Source organism: Eretmochelys imbricata, chromosome 8 (assembly GCF_965152235.1).
Source record: "Eretmochelys imbricata isolate rEreImb1 chromosome 8, rEreImb1.hap1, whole genome shotgun sequence".
Taxonomy (NCBI): Eukaryota; Metazoa; Chordata; order Testudines; family Cheloniidae; genus Eretmochelys; species Eretmochelys imbricata.
Window position 1 is genome coordinate 49,772,000 of NC_135579.1, and position 21,668 is coordinate 49,793,667.

Consider the following 21,668-nt stretch of genomic DNA (forward strand, 5'->3'; position numbering starts at 1 on the left):
CATTGGGAATATTGAGATGTAGGCCCAAACTTTGTGGTTTTTTTCAGACTCTTCTCCAGGACTCCTTGCATCTCTCACTACAGTAATGTTTTTACCACCTAGTATCTTATACAAGGTCTGAATCCCCTCTCTTCCCCCAGTTTTACATGGGAGGGAGCTGCTCCTGATTTACACCAATATGAGAGCATAAATAGGGTCACAATGTCCATGGGCCAAAGCCACTGCTGGGATAAATAGATTCATCTCCATTTAATCCAGGGGAGTTTCCTTCATTTCTACCAGCTGAGAATTTTGCCCCTTATCCTTCCAGCACATAAAACAGTGTTAAAAACCTATGGGCAAATATAATACACTTTTTATTTTAACATCTGGCTAGAAGCCAGAGTGGAGGAAATGTGGCCCAACCTCAGGTTAAACTCCAGGCAGGAACATACCTTGTTTGCCTGGCCTGCAGCTCTGTGGGCTGTCTGGATAGTTATGAGTTCTCTTTGCACATACTGGCTGGGGTTAAAGTAAGCAATGGAAAATTTGGCTCCCGGAGCTGCATGCCTCTCGTTTTTCCAGGGCGCTGCCTCCTCTTCTTCTCTGCCCCTCACCTCCAGGGCTTCATGTTAAACACTAAAAATAAAACTCACCCAGCTGTAGGCCAGCTAAAAATAGACCTATCAGTTATTTATTTATTGCATCAGCAAAGGCCTTTCCTGCTGCTGCTCTGGAGTAAAACTCCAAAGCTGGGAGCTGGGTGGGATGTATGACCCCCTCGGAGAGCAGTTCAGCCTCTGAAAGAATAAACAGAGAGCTCTATCTTGGCTGAGATCCATGCAGCCCAGGACTGACAGGCTCCAAGTCAGCCATTCTACCTCCTGTCTTCTCTTGGGTTTTTTTTTTTCCTGTCCTGAACCAAGCCAGCTTCTCTAACTGTCTCTCCTGAGCTCTAGCTTATATGCGAGCTGTAGAGGCATATGGACTAGCTGAGATGCTTGACAGTGGCAAAATGTAGAGGCCAAATCCTGCAACTGGCCGGAGTATTGGGGTTGGCGGGTGGGAAGGCAACTTGTCCCCAGGCAGCTCTGTAGCTGTAAATCCACACCTCTGTATGGAACGGTAGCTGTTCTCCTGTCTCCTGGCCCTTCTGTGCCTGCCAGGGCAATGCAGGATTTATCCCTACGGTAATAGCAAGTGATACATACTGGGCCTAATTCTCATTTATGCTCAGGCCCTTTTGCATCGTTCTGGCAGTATACAGGGACCTTAATATGCATTTCCAGTCACTTTAAGGCTTCTTTACACTGCTCTTGGGCTCTGCCTATGTTAATAACAATACTTTGCACTGACTGGGCCTGCTTCTCTCTTGGCGCTGCCACCAACGCACAGCGGGTGTGTACGCTGCCGTGTCAGAGTGGCGCTGGTGGTGGGAGTGACGACGCGAGGTGCAGAGCGAAGGAGGCTAGCCCACTGGGGAGATCATCTTTAGAGCTGGTAGGAAAACACCCAGATTTCACGTTTTTCAAGGGAAGCCACGGACACGTTTTTCAGGAAAATGTTTGAGACAAAGTCTCTGTTTTTCAAAGGGCTCCAGTTGCCATTCAGCCAAAATTCTCAGAGCACATTGCCAGTACTAGGCCTCAACAGCCTTGCGGGGCGAGCGATCTCCCCATGTTAGAGGGGCCGTGTGACTTTCCCATAGATATACAGCAAGGCACTGGCAGAGCGGGGGCTAGAATGTGGTGGTTAGCACTCTAGCCTGGTGTTTGGGGAATCCAGGTTCAACTTTCCTCCAACTTCCTGCCTGACCTGGGGCAAGTTGCTTAGGGTCAGATTCCTAAAGGGATCTAGGCACCCATTGATTTCAATGCGGGGTAGATGTTTAAATGCTTTTGAAAATTCTGCTAGGCACCTAAATACCTTTTTAAAAATCTGGTCTTTACTCTCTCTGTGCCTCTGTTCCTCATCTGTCCAATGGGATAATATCACTGACCTGTCTCCCAGGGGTGTCTTGAGGCTAAATACCTCAAAGACTGTGAGGTGCTCAGATACTAAGGAGATGGGGGCCATACCTATGCTGGATGATACACGCTCCATTAAAATGCAGTAGCAAATTCTTAGATAGCATGGTCTGTTTCAGGGCCAGAGCCTGAGGGTCCAAAGAAAGCAGTTCTTCTTTAGTGCTGTCAGAGAAATTTGATGCTTTAGGGATCTAGGGAAACAGAGGCTTGTAATCTCCAGGGTAGGGAGTGGACAGAACTGTCCTTAGGAATGTCTCCAAGTCCCTGCTGCGGGTGCTGCAGCACTTGGAAAGATGGCAATGGTGGTGGTTGATTGTTTGTTTTCTGACCAGACCCATTTATTTTGCTGTTTTTTTGGCTATGAACAGGAATTCCTTCCTGAGGAAATCCTAAGAGCAAAGCCCTCTGTGGGAGCAGAGGGAGGGGGTGAGGGGGCAGGCTGAAGAAGCCAAGAGAGGTGGGGCAAAGAGGGGTGGCAACTTGAGGGGGTGAGCAAGCCCAGGCAGGATGATTTCATGTATTTAATTTAGGAATTGCCTAACGATCAGCCTCATTAATGCTGAAGGATGAAACCAGCTCTGTTAATGGCTGGGGCACCCACTTCCCAGTGGAACCCGAGTGTGTGTGTGTGGGGGGGCAGCGTGTTCTGATGCTTCATTTACTTGAATGGGCATTTGTATCAGGAGCAGTGAAGGTGTTAGAAAGCAATCTCTCTCTCTCTCTCTCCCCCCACGCTCCATGATAAGAGGGGGGTGGAAGTGTATCTGATGGGACAGATAATATGAGTACTTTGTGTAAGGGGACTGTTGGCCCCTTACTAACATTCAGTTGGGGTGTTTTGGTTGGCTAGCTCCCAGTACTAAAAGGGGAAGGGTATATGGGAAATCAGGACCCTGAGACTGATAGACCCCTGGAACAATGGGGAGAGGCCAATGCTCTAGGTCAGCCTGAACGACAGGGCGGGCAGGCTAATCAGGGAGTTAGGACGCCAGGGAGGTCCCGTCCTCCGTGTGAGCTGGATTTGCATGGGTCAGACAGAGTGGGGCCGAGCTAAGGAGAAAGCAGGGGCCCAAGCTAAGCTGGGGAGCAGAGCTGTGCCAGATCCAGAGGGACCAGAAAAGCAGCCCAGAGAGAGCAGACCCTGTCCTGGGAGCAGAGCTGCAGCCCCAAAGCCAGAGGCACAGCCCAGAGAGAGCAGACTTGCCCTGGGAGCAGAGCTGCAGCAACCAGAGCCAGAGGGGCCAGAAAAGCAGCCCACGAAGCAGGTCAGTGCTGGGAGCAGAGTCACAGAAGCAGCCTGCAGAGCAGACCTGTTCTGGGAGCAGAGCTGTAGCAACCAGAGGCAGAGGGGCCAAAGAAGCAGCCCAGGGAGCTGGAGGCAGAGCAGCAGCAGCTGTGCTGAGACAGCGTGGTGGAGGTGGGGCTGGAGCAGTCCGGCGCTGGGTGCGGTGAGCAGCTGGGGAGAGCGAGGGGGACCCTGCGCAGCGGGCCCAGCACAGGGAGACGCCTCAGCCAAGAGGCTCCGTAGGCCAAGCTTGGATCGTAACCCCTACAGGGTGGGGGCGACACTGGGAAGAAGGGTCCTACCACTTCGAGCCTCAGAGCATGTGGCCACTACCAGGGCAAGTGTCCAACCCACAGCATCCCTGCAGCACAGCCGGGGCCTGAGAAGAAGGCCTGGGACTTACAAGGAACAGACTGTGAACTGCCCTGACATTCCAGAGACACTGTTTGTGATGTTCCCTGCCACAGAGCGGGTTGATGTGTTTCCTTTAACCGTTCCCATTTTTCCTTATTCTTTTTAAAATTAATTGTTGATTAAATAACTTGCATTTGCTTTAAATTGTATGTAATGGTCAGTGGGTCAGAGAAGTGCCCAGTGCAGAGAGAGTACCCTGGAGTGGGGACACCCTCGCCCCTGTCCTAGGTGACCACAGCAGAGTTGGGGGTCGAGCCCCCAGGAATCCTGGGCCCAGCCTTGTTGGGGTTACGAGGACTCTGCCAGACAGGAGAGCGGAAGGGGAGTCCTCAAGGGCAGGGAGGCCACTGGGTAAAGGAAGTGGGAGCGAGGACTCAGATCCTTTTGCTAGCCCACTTCACTGGGGTAGTGCAGAAGCCAGGAAAGTTCCCCACAATAGCGGGACTATTCCCCCGCTTACATTTGCATGTATACAGCCCCTGCTCTCTGGGGCTCTCCGTGTGTTTTGCAGACATTACTGACCATGCCTGTGAACTTAAAATGAAGCTGCAGACTGCTCGGCCCATCGTTTCACATTCATACCGGTGGTGACACTGTAACCAGCCTCCAAATATGGAGAAATAAATGGCATGATCCAACCTTCATGCCTCTGCTGCAGCCCATCTCTAAGGCACTCCCACTGCAGCCCAGCTGCACAGCAAGAGAGGCAGCACATCTGCAATAAGTCTGTAAAGGTCGGACACAGCCTCTGGCCAGGGACGAGAAGGAAGGTGATGAGGATGGCATCTCCCCAGAAGCAGGCTCAGAGACTGCAGCACCCACTCTAGTGGGGGTGAACCTTAGACCTCTGCGCAGCTGGACAATGAGATGTGGCTCTGCAGAGATGAGTCCCTCACCCCCATTGTTCTCTGCCAGTGTAAGACATGTCTGCATAGCTGCTAGAGGGAAGTGGTGGGATTGTAAGCCAGAACATGGCTAGGAGGGGAGGCTGATCTGGCCGCTGGCCTGTGCTCTGAAATGGTTTGAGAGCTTGTGGTAGGGGACTTGTCCATAAAGGCCATTTTATCAGATCTGGCATACTCCATCCCTGGTTACTAGCAGCTCTGCAATCCCCCGGCTTCAGTCTATGCACTTTGCTCCAGCTCCCCAGGGGTTAATGCACTCTTCCCCTGCATTAGGTTTTGTTTATTTCCTTTTGCTGCTCTGAACACCTGGTTTCTGCATTAGAGTCTCACTGAGGGCTCTTGACACTGCTTTTCAGTATAAACAGGACTTACTCTTTGTCCAGGATCCACAACTCTTCTGGCTGGGCTCCCACCCTTTTTGCTCAGCCTTTAACTCTCTCTGACACTGGTTTTTATTAATTCTTGGGGGTGAGCATGGAGCGTTCGGGGAAAGGAGACGTGAACTGTTGCTAATGCATCTGAGCCCCTGCTTTTGTCTTGTTCTGCACTGCACAGATAGTTTGTGTTGCACTTTTGGCCTAGTAGTTGGAGGGAGAATGCTGAACAGTATTTTTAAAGGAAGTGGTTTGTGAAATTGAGGAGTTTTGCTAATAAAATATCAAACTTCCTCACGTACTGTCGCTCTGCTAATGCACCTCAGTCCTGATCTGCTGCACCCCCTGCTACCCCAGCCCTGGATCTTATCCTTCTACCCCTTGACCAATGCAGCAGACTCCTGGCGTGAGGCTGCCCCCTCTCAGTCCTGGTGCCATCCAGAGCAGTTGCTGCTAACGAGGGCAATATTAGGTAGTGAGTTGGTGATGCAGACTCTGGTGGCGGGTCTCCTAGTAGGAACCAGGCTGAGATCTCCAAGCTTCTCATGTACTAGTGACTGTTTAACCTTTGGTCTTCACAGGTGAAATGCGCTGCTTAGTTTCCCTCCTCTCCAGCTCATTTGTTAACGGGTCCCCCCCGAAATTCTCTTGGGGAGGATGCAGCTGTGGTTCCGAGGCTCAGGCAGGGTGTGTTGCACTAAAGTCACTTCTGCAAATCATTACAGCTGTCAGGGGAACCCACCCACAGTGGGAAGGAAAGTGAAACGCAAATTGAGTCTGTTGAAAGAAAGAAACACAGAACTCAGGGGAGGGGAAGCGAAAGGGTCTTTTGTGGTGGGTCTGTCAGCTCGCTGGAGGACAACTGCTTGGTATACTTCATTCGGACTTTCAAAAAGCTGTTGACCAAGGTCCCGCTCAGGAGGCTGTTAAGGAAACTAGGAAGTCAGGGGGTGAGAGGTGGAGTTGGATCACGGATGAGCAACCGAGCAAGAGACAGTAAACAGACTGACAGGTGTTCAGTTCCCAGTGTGGCTGACGGGTGACAGTGGGTGCTCCCATGATTCTATCCTAGGCCTGGTATTTGGCACAAAACTAGCCAACAGGTAGTTGGGCAGCAGGTGTGCTGAGACTATAGTGCTGTCCAATGTTGCCTCGTTGTGTCCTAGTGCTCCTGTCTGTCTGTCTCCTCTTGTTGGCTCTTTTATTTCGCTTGTAAGCTCTTTGGGATAGGGACTGTCTTTTTGTTCTGGTCCATGACTGGGGCTTCTGGGTGTTATTGCAATACAGATAATAATGAATAATAAAGAGCTAGGTAAATGGGTGTGTGGTGGGGCTTCCAGACTCCTCACTAAGACAAAAGGGGTGATGGAGCCAAGGTGGCCCCGTCCCTCAGCAATTGTTGAACCTGCTTCGAATGGGGCTCTGGCAGTCAAGCTGGTGGCGGGGCTGTCTATAGGAGGGAAGCCAGTTAGTAACTTCTGGGACCAGAGGACTCCAGGAATGGCCCTGGACTGTGGGTAAGGTCCAGCTGGGAAGCCAGGGTCCTGACCCCTTTTTCTCTCCCCTTCTTCCTAACAAGGGGGAAATCCCTGAATGCTGTGAAGGGAGCTGGGAAGCCATGATGGACTGTCTGAATCACTGAGGCAGAGCAACCCTCTGCAAGGAGGGAAGCTGAGGGCTGTGACCATGCCCAAACTGAAGAGAGCACTTGAGAGGTAGTCAGGTAGGAAGTGGCCTAGGGGAGGATGGTCTGGGGTATCAGCTAGAGGGGATGAAAACAATCCCATCCTCCCCCCCCTTGAACCCTGGGTCAGGACCCAGTGGACAAGGTGGGGTTGGGTCACCTTATTCTTCCTTCGGCCCTTAGTCCAACCGGGGGAAGGGAGGGGAACGGGGAGAATAACAGACTGTGAGTTGGCCTCCAGGCCCCCAGATTGCTTGACAAGGCCCCCAAGACTTTGGAGACTGTTGAGCTGCTCACAAGGCCTGCTGGCCCCTAGTGAACTCTGCTACAGGGAGATGTGACAGGGTAACAAGCCTTGTGGCTGCGGGGGAAGTGGTAGACATGGTATATCTTGATAAGGCTTCTGATACTGTCTTGCAAGACCTCCTCATAAACAAACTAGGGAAATACAACCTAGATGGAGCTACTATAAGGTGGATGCAAAACTGTTGGAAAACTGTTCCCAGAGAGTAGTTATCAGTGGTTCACAGTCATGCTGGAAGGGCGTAATGAGTGGGGTCCCTCAGGGATAAGTTCTGGTTCTGTTCAATATCTTTATCAATGATTTAGATAATGGCATAGAGAGTACACTTATAAAGTTTGCGGACGATACCAAGCTGGGAGTGGTTGCAAGTGCTTTGGAGGATAGGATTAAAATTCAAAATGATATGGAGAAATGGTCTGAAGTAAATAGGATGAAATTCAAAAAGGACAAATGCAAAGTACTCCATTTAGGAAGGAACAATCTGTTGCATACACACATGCCTAGGAAGGAGTAGTACGGAAAGGAGAGTCTGGGGTCATAGTGGATCACAAGTGAAATATGAGTGAACAGTGTAACACTTTTGCAAAAAAAAAAAAAAAAAAAAAAGCAAACATTCTGGGATATATCAGCAGGAGTGTTGTAAGTAAGACACGAGAAGTAATTCATCTGCTCTACTCCGCTCTGATTAGGCATCAACTGGAGTATTGTGTCCAGTTATGGGCGCCACATTTCAGGAAAGATGTGGACAAATTGGAGAAAGTCCAGAGAAGAGCAACAAAAATGATCAAAGGTCTAAAAAATGACCTATGAGGGAAGTTTGAAAAAGTTGGGTTTGTTTAGTCTGGAGAAGAGAAGACTGAGAGGGGACATAACTGTTTACAAGTACATAAAAGGTTGTTTACAAAGAGCTGGGAGGTAAATTGTTGTCTTAACCTCTGAGGAAAGGACCAGAAGCAAGGCGCTTAAATTGCAGCAAGGGAGGTTTAGGTTGGACATTAGGAAAAATTTCTTGTCAGGATGGTTAAGCACTGGAATAAATTGCCAAGGGGGGTTGTGGAATCTCTGTCATTGGAGATTTTTAAGAGCAGGTTAGACAAACACCTGTCAGGGATGGTCTAGAAAATATGTAGTCCTGCCATGAGTGCAGGGGACTGGAGTAGATGACCTCTCAAGGTCCCTTCAAGTCCTATGATTCTAGGATGGCCTATGGAATTGAATTCTGGTTGGTAGGAATAACTGCTGCAGTCGATTGCTGAGTATTCGATGAAGAGTAACCACTGAGGAGAAAGCCCCGAGTGTCATTGTGGGTGGGTTAATGAAAGCATCTGCTTGATGATAGCAAAAAATCAATTACAATGTGAAGGTGTGTAACGAATGGGATAGAAAATGATACTGAGTTTATTAGAATGCCATGCTATGTATCAATGGTATGGACTCACCTGGAACATTGTGTTCAGTTCTGGTCACTCGACCTCAAAAATAAATAGCAAAAGGGTCCCAGAGACAGGTGCTGAAAATGATGAGAGGCATGAAAATACACGCAAACTGGATACAATTAACTTAGGCTTGAATAGAGACAGGGAGTGGATGGGTCATTACACAAAGTAAAACTATTTCCCCATGTTTATTCCCCCCCCACCCCCCACTGTTCCTCAGACGTTCTTGTCAACTGCTGGAAATGGCCCACCTTGATTATCACTACAAAAGGTTCCCTCTCTCCCCCCCTCCCCCACTCTCCTGCTGGTAATAGCTCACCATACACACTGTAATGAGAGTGATCACTTAAGGTAGCACCCATTGTTTCATGTTCTCTATGTATATAAATCTCCCTACTGTATTTTCCACTGAATGCAGCCGATGAAATGAGCTGTAGCTCATGAAAGCTTATGCTCAAATAAATTTGTTAAGTCTCTAAGGTGCCACAAGTACTCCTTTTCTTTTAGTAACTCCTCGCTTAACGTTGTAGTTATGTTCCTGAAAAATGCAACTTTAAGCAAAACAGTGTTAAGTGAATCCAATTTCCCCATAAGATTAATGTAAATGGGGGTTTAGGTTCCAGGGAAATGTTTTTCACCAGACAAAAGACTATATTATATATGCGCGCGTGTGTGTGTGTGTGTGTGTATATGTATATATACACACAGTATAAGCTTTAAACAAACAATTTAATACTGTACACAGCAATGATGATTGTGAAGCTTGGTTGAGGTGGTGAAGTCAGAGGGTGAAAGAGGGTGGGATATTTCCCAGGGAATGCCTTACTGCTAAATGATGAACTAGCACTCAGCTGAACCCTCAAGGGTTAACCCATTGTTGTTAATGTAGCCTCACACTCTGCAAGGCAGCACAAATGGAGGGAGGGGAGACAGCATGACAGACAGAGACACACACTGTGTGTGTGTGAGTGCGAGAGAGAGATGTGCATTGCCCCTTTAAGTACACTGAGCCCACTTTAAGTACATTGCCTTTTTAAGTAGATCAGCAAGTTGAGACAGCAGCTGCTGCCAGCAAGCTCCCTCCATCCTGAGCCCTGTCGTGTCCATTCCCCCCCTGCTCTGTGGAGATGGGGTAAGTGAGGGGTAGGAGCAGGGGGAAGGGGGGACACCCTGATATTAGCCCCCCTCTTCTCCCCACCTGCACAGCAAGAAGGAGGCTTCCGGGAGCAGCTCCAAGGCAGAGTGCAGGAGCAGCACATGGCAGTGGGGGGAGGGACAGCTGAACTGCTGGCAATTGATAGCCTGCTTGGTGGCTGCAACAGAGGGAACTTAGGGGAGCGGGGAGCTGATAAGGAGGCTGAAGGTACACACTGTTTCCAAGCCCTCACCAGCTAGCTGCAACAGGCTGCTCTTCCTGCAAGCAGTGGCCAAAGCAGGTGGCTGCTAAACAACGTTATAAGGGAGCATTGCACAACTTTAAACGAGCATGTTCCCTAATTGATCAGCAACATAACAACCTTAACCTGGACGACTTTAAGTGAGGAGTCACTGTAGCTCTGTCTGGAGAGAAATTGACAAGACTAGGACTTCTGGGTTTAGTGAGGGGAAGACTAAAATGATACATGCTAGAGTTATGTAAGGTAAAGAATGGCACACAGAAGGGAAATCAGGTACTCCCTTTGACCCATTCTCATAATATAAGCAACGGGCTACTTTGATGAAACTTAAAAGCAAAATGGAAATACAGATTCACACAATGCATAATTATGCTAAAGAGCTCACTGCCATGGGACCAAAAACTTGGTAAATTCAAAATAGGATGAGATTTTTATATGGGTAATGAAACCATTTATGGTTCTAGAAGAATAAAAGTGAAATAAATAGATGTGTTATAAACTCTCATGCTTCAAGGCATAAAGCAGCGACTAACTGAAGGGTCCGGAGAAGAAATATTCTGCTGGGAAGGTTTTTCCAAAATTGTCCACTGCAGGGTTTCTTGCACCTTCCTGTGAAGCAGTCGGTACTGGGCACTATTGGAGACAGGATATTGGGTGAGATGGCCTGTGCGTGATCCAGTTTGGCATTGCTGGATTACTGGCAGGGATTGTCTAGCGGTGTTGGTGTTCAGGCTCATACCATGGCATTTCCATACCTGGCCCCAGTATTTAGGTGTAGATGGTTAGGGGGACATGTGCCCCTACTACTACTATTTCAGGATGCTATACACAAATTTCACCAGTGGGCAAAGTACATGGTTATGAAAGCCCCACCCCACCTAACCCACCAGCAGGCACTGTATGAAACGCTGGAGAAGCACTGACTGAAAAGAGTGTGCTGTCCCCTTCTCCAACTCAGCCTCTTCCAGCAGGAAGGAATATAGCAAATGTTGGAGGAGTGCTAGCTGGGAGGTAGCTAGTCCTGGTCTATCCCTGCAGGGAAGCGTCTGATGTCAATAGTCCCAGCCTTTCCCAGTAGGAATTCTTGTAAAGTGCTAGCGTGGTGGCTGGGAGGATGCTGTACTGTTTGTGTGAAAGGGTTAAATGTCAACAGGGACAGTCTGGCCCTTCACTTTTTAACTTCTCTAAATACCAAGTTCTCTCTTCATTTATGGGAGAGGCCCAGAGCACAAGGCATTATACCCAGATCACATCTCCACCTAGTTCTCCTGAAAATGAGCGGGGGAGGGGAAAGTTCTGAGCAGAACAGGAGAGCCCTGGGTTGACCTGGCAGAAAGGGAGTTTGGTTCTGGTGTCATCTTCCATCTGGAAGCTCTCGGCCATGAAAGGTGGGGCTGCCACTGCCTTGTATGGCTAATTTCACTACCCGCAATGTCTGTGGTTAGCGCAAGAATAAAAACAAGTGGTGTGAAAAGGCATTTCTTTTGGTCAGTTTTGAATTTTCCATCTTTTCCTTTCATTGAATGTCCCTGTGCTCTTGGGTTAGGAGACATGGAGAACAGAAGGTAGCTCCCTTTTCTGGCCCATTTATTATTTTATAGAGTTTCGTGACATCCTCTCTTATTTGTTTCTTTGCCAAGGTAAACAGTCCCCGTCTTTTCCATTTCTGTTCACATGGGAGTTTTTCCATGTCCTTGATCATCCTTCTTCGCTGACCCCCCTTTAGTTCTGCAATATCCTTTTAGAGATGGGCTGGCCAGAATGGCACATAGTATCCAGATGAGGCCACACCATTGCTTTTATATAAAAGACTTTATAATATGCTTTGTATTATTCACCAGGCATTCCTCATGCCTCCTAACATCTTGTGTGCTTTTTTGACCACAGCTGCACATTGAACTCAGTCTTCATTGAGCTGTCTACAGGGACACCCAATCCCCTTTTCTGAGCTGATACAGTAATTTAGAACCCTGTCAGGTGTATGAATAGTTTAATTTCCCCCCCTCTAATCTGCTTTCTGAATCTTTACTGTCCTACCTGACATAGTTTAAGGTGTGAACAAGGCTCCGCCATCCCTGTCTATCACGCTGTTTGCCGGAATGGCTACCTTGTTGTGTTTCTAGAACTCAGGTTTTTTACAAGATTGTTGGTCAATCACTGAACCTGCAACCTGGAGTGCTTTTCAGCTGGTCCCTTCCCTTCAACCTGTCTAGCTTGGGTGGCCCTTCCAGGAATTAAAACTGCCCGTTGTATAGCTCCCAGGTCCCTTGGTGCACACACGCCTTCCCACCACATCACAGCGCAGTCTCCAGGGAAGGGCCAATCTGAACTACTTTGCATTTATCGACGCTGAAATTCATCTGCCATCATGTTTCCCATTCATCTAACCAGTTGATGTCTCTTTCGTTCCTCACAATTCTCTCTGGCCCTGATCAACCTAAATTGTCATCTGCAAATTTTGCTTCCTCTCAACTCCCCCACCCACTGCAGATCAGGAATAAATACGTTAAACACCATGGGACCAAGTATGGAACTTTGAGGCACCCTCCGTTAACCTTTTTCCATGATGAAAATCAGCCATTCATTCCTACTCTTTGTTTCCTGTCTCTTAGCCAAGTTTGGGTCCATGAGAATGTTTAGCCTCTCGCACAGGAGGTTGTGAGCTTCTTTCGTAGCCTCTTGTGCAGAACCAAAGGCCTTTTGGAAGTCTTAAATAATTATGCCAACCAGCTCTGCTTTACCCACTGCTTTACTGACATGTTCAGAGCAGGTGCACAGTGACTGTGTGCCACAGGCTAGATCCCGCTGCTGGCAAACTCGGTGGCCTTGCTGATGTTGACTCTAACAGCAGCATGTGCCATATGGAGTAGAAATAACTTTGTAGGCTCCAGCATGGCATGAGTCATGATGGGGGAGAGTATTTCTGAGGGAATACTCCTTCTGTTTCTGTATATGCCACAGAGGAGACAGGTGACATCATCTTGTGGTGTTCCTGCTTAATTTAGCTCCTCTGCACTCTATACCAATCTCATTAGGGCCCACTTCCTTCCCTTTATATGGGACTGTCAAGGATCCCACTTCTTGTTCGGTCACGAGGTCTGGGGGTGCATTATAGATGTGGGAAAACCTTCCGGGAGAGAAAACAAAAGCCACTTAGACCCTTAGGTGAAGAAGCTCAATGTTCTGGTGGCAGTTCCCAGGGAGGTAACTAGCCCATAACACTTTAAAGACCCTGCCCTGAAATCCACCTCTCTGGCTGCTCATGTCTTGCAGCTCTGACCCCCATCATCTCCTGAGAGCAACCACTGCCTCTGGGAATGTGGACACTGCACAGCTGAGCAGCAGACCTCTTCTCCCCTGTGGGAGGGAAGGGGGGGCCGTGCATTGGTGGGAGGAGGAGGGTCCTCTGGGAGAAGCTAAGTTCTTTCTCTCCTTTGCGGCTGATGCTGCAAGCCGTTTCTGCATGGCTGGGCTCTTTTCAAGGGGAACTAGAAAGCCAAAATAAATTATCAACACCCTTCCTCTCCATAGATAGTTGTTTTCAGGACTGTCAACTTCTCCCTCCCTTCTCTTTGCTAGGAGGACTAAAAGAGTAAGTTCACCTGAGGAGTGGTTAACCTGAGCTGCAGGCCCCTCTTGTCAAGGACATGTTTAGTAATAAATGGATTAAAACAGCTCAGGCTGTGCCCCATGTGTCATCACTGTTCAGGTCCCCTTTGGAGATGTGGTTTTGAGACAAACTAAACTAAACACTTCGTAGCTGGGCAGGAAGTGAAGGGTGAGGCCCTCTACACCAGAAATGCAGCAGCTGCAGCATCCATACGTTTCAACCACATGCTACTTGCAGGCTCAGGGCACTTTGTCTTCAACTGCAAAGGACTTTTTACTGGCCCAGCAGGCTTTGAAGGGAAAGGAGATTGGCTTTGATTGAGATGTGGTGAGGTCTTGCCTAGAAGGACAGCCTGACCACTGATTGTGCGGCATGTGCTGTGTGGGCACTGGGAAGGGGAGTGTGTTTATCGATTATTTTTTCTACCCAATTGTGGGGCTAGATCTCTTAGGCATTAGGCAGAGAGTAGAGACTTTCACCTTCAGTCACTGTTCCCACCTAGGCCGTGGGACATCTGCATGGCCAATGTGAAATTACTGTTTATCAGAGCTGAGTGAGTTTTGTTTTTTCCATCGGACATGTTCTGAAATGTTCAACGTTTTTCATTCCAAAGTGGGGCAAAAACTTGAAATTTTTCACAGAATGGAAATTCTGAAACGTTTCCATGGGGAAGTATCAGAACATTTCATTTCAACATCTCTGATAGAAACCAAACATTTTGACATTCCCCAAACTGAAATGTTTCTGGTTTATTCAACTGACCCAACACACAGAATTTTGTGTCAGTTCAATGCTAAACTGCATTTTCCCACTGCGACACATTGCCTTATGGGAGTTGTCATTCAGGAGTCTGATGCCCCTCCCCCACATTTTCTCCTATGAGCCCTGGCCAGACTACATCTTTCATAATGCACCATGCAGCTGAGTCATTTGGCTATCCACATTGCATTATGGGAGATGTAGTCCTCCAGGGAGATCAGCTCAGGAGAGAATGGGGGCTTGAATTACAACTCCCATCCAGCAGTTAGCTGATAGAGAAATGCATTTTAATATTTTGTTGAACTGATTCAAAACAAAACATTTAAGATCAGTTAAAAAAACACCCCCAAAATATTCCCATGTGGATCAAACTGACCTGAAATGAAATACTTAATTTCAATTTACTCTGACAGAAAATCAAGTTTTCAGCAAAATAAAAATTTTGATTTTGTGGAAATGGCATTTTCTGCCGGGAAATCATTCCAATGGAAAATTTCTGTCCAGTTTTTCTATTCATATGTCACCCAGGCATGGCACTTTACGTGTAAGTAAATAACACAAGGTGCTGCCCCTTTAAATCAGCAATCAAATTAGACCTAGCAACATAAGAAGGGAAGATGAATGAAAGCTGGGGCTGGGGGGAAGGACAGGGGCGCTGCCTGTAGAAGGGTGTTATAGTTTGTGTAGTGTGCAGTGTGCTAAGTGCATGTTGAGATACTATGCTTGGTTACTTTCATACTGTACTTGGTGAGTTCATCCCTGCTTAGTCTGTAATTTATGTTTTAAGTTATTTATATAGTAGTTCTGAAGGGGCAAAGGTGGGGCAGAGCTGTATTGGGTTGCGCTGGCTGGAAATGAGTGATTACCTTTTTATTATTTGTATTAGGCCCCAGTCATGGACCTGGACCCCATTTGTAGCAACCTGCATGGGACTTGGAGGGTGGAGCACAGGCTGCAGGGGGAAGAATTTGGAGGTGGCACTGGGAAGTCAGTCTTTGTGCATGTGGCTGGAATGCCAGCTCCAGCTGGAGCACCTGTGTTAACAGTTCACTTAATAAAGAGCCAGCTAAGTTGTAGTGAAACATGGAGTCCTCATGGTTATTCAGCACTTGGTACATGAAACACCATTGTGTTAGGCGCTGTAAAAACAAAGATATCTGCCCCAAAGAGCTACCAATCTAAGAATAAGACAAGAGACAATGGCTGGATGCAAACAGACAGACGGGAAAGACAAGGAAACAATGAGACAGTATTGTGATTGAGTTGATATTGTCATTGTTGGTCTCAGTCCAGTTCCATCATCTCCTTATACAGGTCAAACCTGGGGTGTACTGTGGGGAGAACCTTGCACGGGTTCTGCCTGGGCTGGACCTGTGCATATGAGTAACGCGTTTACTGGAGGTGGGCAGTAGCATGAGGAGGAGGAGAAGGGAAGGGGGTGCAGGAGCATGGGGTATGAGGCAGTGGCATGGGGAGAGGATGAAAGGGCAGTGGAACAGTAGGTGGGGGAAGAGTGACAATGTGGAACAGCAGGAGTGGGCAGGGAGGGTGAAGGGGGCGGACTTCCAGCCTGGGAGGGTGGTGGAGGGGAGCATGGGAAGAAAGGTAAGCTGTGCAGTGGGGACTTGAGGGTGCAAGTGCCTATGCATTGCTTGCTGTAGGGGACCAGCTAGGAGGCAGGAAAGTCCCGACCTCAGTGACAGACTTTAACTGAGTCTCCAGAGGTGGCTGATTTAACTGTCAGTGTTAAAGCCAAGGGGAGCAAAGATAAAAGCAGAGGGAGAGGACCCATGCCTTGGCTTGAAGGCTGCAGCTCCCCCAGGGCTTCCCTGCTGGCACCCTTCTGGCTGGTGTTGCATAGACTCTCCCGGAAGGGGAATCTGAGGTAGGAAGCTGTAGAGGAGAGGGGAGAACAGATGGTGAGACACCCACCCAGAAAGCTCAGTGGAGAAAGATCTCAGGGACAAGAGAATGACCCTCTGAGCTCCTTCCTCCCTCCTGGCTGTGGCGTATTGAAAACTGTGTTTAAAATGATAAACTTATCACTTAAATTCTCAGGAGTTCCTGCTCCTGCTTGCAGGCTATGGCGCTCTGTAGGATATATTCAGTCTGGGTCTTTCAGCAGTCAGTCTGCAAAGAGCCAGCCTATGGCAAGCTGGGGTGAATTGTGTGTCTGCCGTAGGGAGCAGCCTGTTTTGTGTCTCTGTGCTTTTAGTTCTTGTGTGTTAAGATCCTGGATTTTAAGAAATAAAATAGTGTTACATTGCAGCCTTCCCAAAAGGAGTATTCTATGTTTTAATCTAACTCCTCTGTTTGCTTGCCCTGAAGATATCACACATGGTATGGGGTGGTGGTGGTGGTGGTGGTGGTGAGACAGGGCCTGATGGGTAAGGATGGAAAGAAGAATGGAGGGAGGAAGGCAATAGCAGAGATGTAGATGGGGCTTATTTACAGGGAAAACTGAAAAACAAAGGGGAGAAGAGGCATTCAGAAAGGAAGGGAACAACCTGGAGAGACACAGGGAAAGGAAGAAGAGAGAACTTGGGAGAAACAGCAAGGGAAGCTTGATGCTACAGTACTGCACTCCCTTGGCTGTCCAGTCTCTGTACAAGGTGGCATGGCTGCATAGGACGAAGGCTATTGTGAGAGTTGGCTTTAGAAAAGAGACTCCCCTAGAAGCCCGGTATCCTTTGTGTAAGGAGACAGGAGATCATGCTCTGGGGTTGAATGGTGGGGCTGGTTATAAGGGACTGACACAAGGAGTGCTGGGAAGACACTGCTTTAATTGCTGTCAAGGACAGTAGCACTGGCTGCTCTTGTGGGACTCCAGGCCTGGTGGCCCTGGGGCACATCTGCAGATATTGTAATAGAATGTGACTTCACCTGTCAAGCTTCAGTGAAATACAGCTCCTTGGGGCAGGGCTAGTGTTCCTGGCGTGTCTGTACAGTGCCTAGCACAACACTGCCCCAGAGTGCCGGGGAGCATTAGGAGCAGTTTCACTTTTTTGCACAGTATTTTATGAGCTCTCCTGAAGTCTCCCAAAGTTCAGGGAAGCTTGGGGGGTACTCCAGACACCTCTGGGGAGGCCCCAGACCTTCAGCCTTTGTTGCTGTTTTTGCATTGGTGTGGATTCTCCTTCCCAGCTGAGGCTAAATACTGGTGCTGCAAGGAAGAGGCAAGAGGAGCACCAGGTGCCAGCCACGGTGCCAGCCATGGTGGTGGGAAAAGTGCCTCGATCCAGGCACAGAAGGTGGTTTGGGAGCTAGGCTTCCAGGGAGCTGCCAGGCCAGGACTTGGGGTGTTGAGGTGGGGAGGCAGGAACCCCAGAGTCCCATGACAGCAGCACCTGGGGGACTGGTAGACGCCTGTGAGTGATGTTTCTTTTCTTGTCCCCAGTCTCATCGGCACAGTGTATTGTGTCGCCATCAGACGACACACTGCCACGTTGCCCCAGGCTTGGGAGCCACCAGCAATAGGGAGTGCCCCATCCTCGGATGATCAGTTTGGGGGGAGGATTGTGTGTGCACTCCTTGCCACAGAGGGCTGTGTGGGGCTGTGCACACCTGCCCATACGCTGCCTAACGTTCCTAGATCATTTACAAAGCAGTATCAAGCCGCTGTGGCTGTTTAGCAGACCAGATACTGTCCTCCTCTCGCAGAAATCTCTTCATGGTAACCATGGGATTTCACCTGTGGTGCTGATTTTTTAAACAAACAAACAAACAGCCTTGCGGGGAGTCTGTTCCCTTTGCAAGTTGGTTCAGAAGAGCTGCCCTGTTCCGTCCCTGCCCTGGAGACTGGTAACAGCTGTCTGATTTTTAGCCAGCACTCAGCTGTGTTCAAGTTGGTGTGCTCTGACACGCACTGCAATGGAGCTTTGTATGTGTGCGCTCTCTCTTGGATTCCTTGATATTTCCCCTCCCCTTGCCCCTATGTCAGCTTTGCATTTGTTTGGCAGCTGCTCAGACCTGGGTGCCCCCACCTTGTGAGGCACAGCATGGGCAGTGGTGCAGACTGGGATGGGGGCCTGTGCTAGCTGAGGATGCCATTGGTTTGGGAGTTGGCCTCAGAGGGCCCGATGTGGTGATTCATGCTGCACAGTCTGCAGGAACAAAGTCTGGCGCTGAGCAGTGCCAAGGGCTTCACACGTGGCTGGGGGGGTGGGGGTAGGGGAGAATTGGGCACACTTTGAAACAAAACACATCTGTGTAAACAAGGTGGGGTAGCGGGAGGGAGTTAAAGGCACAGAATGAGATGGTGAGAGGGAGGCAAATGAAGGAAGAAAGAAAGAGCAAGTTAGACAGAGGATGCCAGAGAGTGGGGACAAAAAAGCAGAGAGAAGAAAAAGCAGGGAGAGAAAGGGGAAGCTGCATCCAGTGCCGGCTGAGCAGACCAGGAGTGAGTGCAATTCTTTCTAGAGAACACTGGAGGGAGTTTAGGAATCAGGAGAAGACTGGACATTCAATTGGTGGAGCTGTTTCATTTTGTTAAATACAGGATCCATTTGGCTCCTACTCACTGCCTGCTTGATCCAGCTGCCATTCATCTGGGGCAGAGAGGGAGCGACTTAGGGCTGGTCTGCACAGAAGTTGTACTGACTGTACTAAAAAGGGTTTTCAATCGATTGAGCTAAATCACTGCAAGTCCCTTGCGTGGATGCTTCTTAAATGGGTTTGGGCGGCTAAGGTCAATTTGGTAACAAGCCAGTCTAGTTAGATTGGAGCTGCGTGCGCGTGTGCGCAGAGACGGGGCCTCAGAAAGAGTGTCTCCTGGGAAACAGAAGGAGTAAGTGTCAGAAAGAGAGGTGAATCAAGGAGAGTGAGAGAAGGCACAACAGAAAATCTCTTTGCCAGACCCAGAGGATAGGGTAAAGGGGGAGAGATCAGGAGCTCGGGTTAGGGCTGAATGGAAAGGAGTTGTCAGTCTCTGTCCTCGCAGTTCTCCTCATTCACTGACCAGACACACAAATTGCTCCTTTGGAATCTTTTATTAACGTAATAGAAAATGCATTTAAAAAAGGAACTATACATAGGCTAAGAGCAGTCAGGACTAAAAATACTAGTTAAGAATGGCCAACAAGCGTTGGGAGGGCAGTTAAGTTTTCTCTCCCCGCTTCAGTTGTGTAGATTTAGTTCAGTTCGTGTGGGGGAGCTTTCTGCCTCCTTTCTTCCTTTTTTAAATAATAAACACAATTCCAGAGTAATGTATGTACAAAGGCAGTGGGGGCCGGGATTTTTTTGTTTGTTTGTTTGTTTTTTGCCATCCCCTGAAAAAGTGCCAGCGGCCGAAGTCTGGAGGGTTCAGAGTTTGTCTCCCCAGGTGGAGAGTGAGGAGGGTCTGTTCCTGTGGATTCTCACTGAAAGATGCTGGCCCCCTCCCCTTTCTTTGAAACAGCAGTGCCATAGCCATATTCCATAGCACGGTGTAGCAGATTATGTGGAGTTAAAGGGTACCAAAATTCCATCAAGCGCTTATCTAGTTCCTAGGCAGGACAAGAAGTAAGCGCTGTCAGGCAGGCCCATAATAAACTGGGGGAAATGTTTATTACAGTACCGACCCATGGCATCTGCCTTATTTGTAGGAACATAGAGATCATGCTGGGCAGCTGGGGGAATTTCTCGGGGTGCTGCCTTCAGCTGGGAAAGGAGACCATCCTGGTGTGTGGAATGTGATCCTCTCTCTCTTGCAGAGAATCAATGCCTCTGAGCAAATTTCCTAGGGGGACCGGGGAAGGGGATCTGAACAGATGAGCACTTTTTTGGCAGTGTCCAGAGTCAGTTACTGACATATTGCACTACACTTAGGCCGGTGAGCTTGTTTGCTTGTATTAATATGTGTATATATGTATATCTTCATGTATAGTGTAAATACATGCCCAGGAAAATGTATTAAGCAGTGAGGCCAATAGACCTGCCCCCATCCTCCTGCTGCTGTCCCATGCACCTTTAGTGCGCTAGAAAATTGTCAGGAGGGAGGGGGTGAAGACTGAACCAAACCTTGACTTTACCTGATCTATAGGAAGGAAGGATGAGGCAAGAGGGGAAGGACAAGAGCTCCCACTGGGATTTAATAAATTGCACTTCTCCTATCTCCCCACAGGGGCCACTCATACTCTGTGCTTTGCTCACCTGAGCTAGTTGTGTTTCTCTAGCCCCAGGGGCTATATAACTGGTTTGTTGGCATTGTTATTTTCTGGCTGGTATTTGTCACTGCTAATTGTTCCATGACAGGGTGAGAGGAAGTGAACCTGAGATGCCAAAGGAAATGACAAAAACATTCCTTCCTCGTGTGTCTCCACGGATAGCTCGAGAAGATGGCCTCACCCTTCGGTGAGCTCAGTTGCAGTTTCTGCTCCTTGATATTTTAATTCCCAGTCGTCTGGACCTGATGCACACCTTAGCAACCAGCGTTTCAGTCCTGGTACTGCTGTTGTGAAGATGTGACATCTGAACCATCAATAGGGAACCAAGGACTGATAGACGTCACTCATTTGGCTATGTGCATTGAGGGGTATCTTGACTTCTGACCTGTACAGTATGTTCCACAGGCTGCCCTGTAGTGTAGCATTTACCCACGCAGGGCTGTGGACACCTTCAGAGGAAAAGACCTCTTTAGACATGGACTTCCCAGATTGGTGAAGGTCGGATTTATCACATAAATACCTGGTGATATAAAGCCAGTACAAACCAGACCTGCTAGGCCATGCCCTCAGCTGTTGTTACACTGCCTAGTTCCAGAGAAGTTGGAGATGTGCCAGTTTCCAGTAGGTGAGGATCTGGCTCCTTGTGTGACCTTCAGCAAGTCACTTCAGCCGCCTCATCCCCCACCCACCCCTTGTCTGCTGGGACTCAGTTCTCTCTGCTCTGAATTGGGGACAAATAATGCTGGAGGGAGAAGGCAAGGCTTAGTTCATTTATGTTTGTGATGTGATTTGAGACCCTCAGGGTATTGCTGTTATAAACTGGCACGAAGGCAAAGGTTTCTTGAAACTCCTTGGGTAGCAATTAACTCTGACAAACTATCAGAGCTCATCCTATGAATATTTTCTTGCCTGCGGGAGAGGACTGGGCCTCGTTTTATCACCGGATTCCTCACGTTTATGTGCTTTTAGCAAAGCCAGGAAAGGCAGCTCTCCCTTCACTAGCTCCTGATTTTTTCAGGCACTTCTTAAACCACTGCAGAATGAATAACAGAGTGAGGGTGGGTGAACTGGCTGAGATGAAATAGGAATGGAGCTGAGCTTTCCCTTAAAGCTGATCCAAACCCAAACAGAACCTTTGTAAGAAAAAGTCCCCTCACAGCCCCATGTGTTTAATATTCAGGCCTCTCTGCAATTGCAGATGGGACCAGAAGCAGAAATGCTGAAATACCCCCAGGCAAGTTCTTGAACCGTTGGGGCCCCGATCATGGTTGTGGCCTTTAGGCATGACGCACATAGGAATAATATAATTTCTGGCCTGGTTAGGAGCAGGATGCCCCAAGACAGCCTGTTC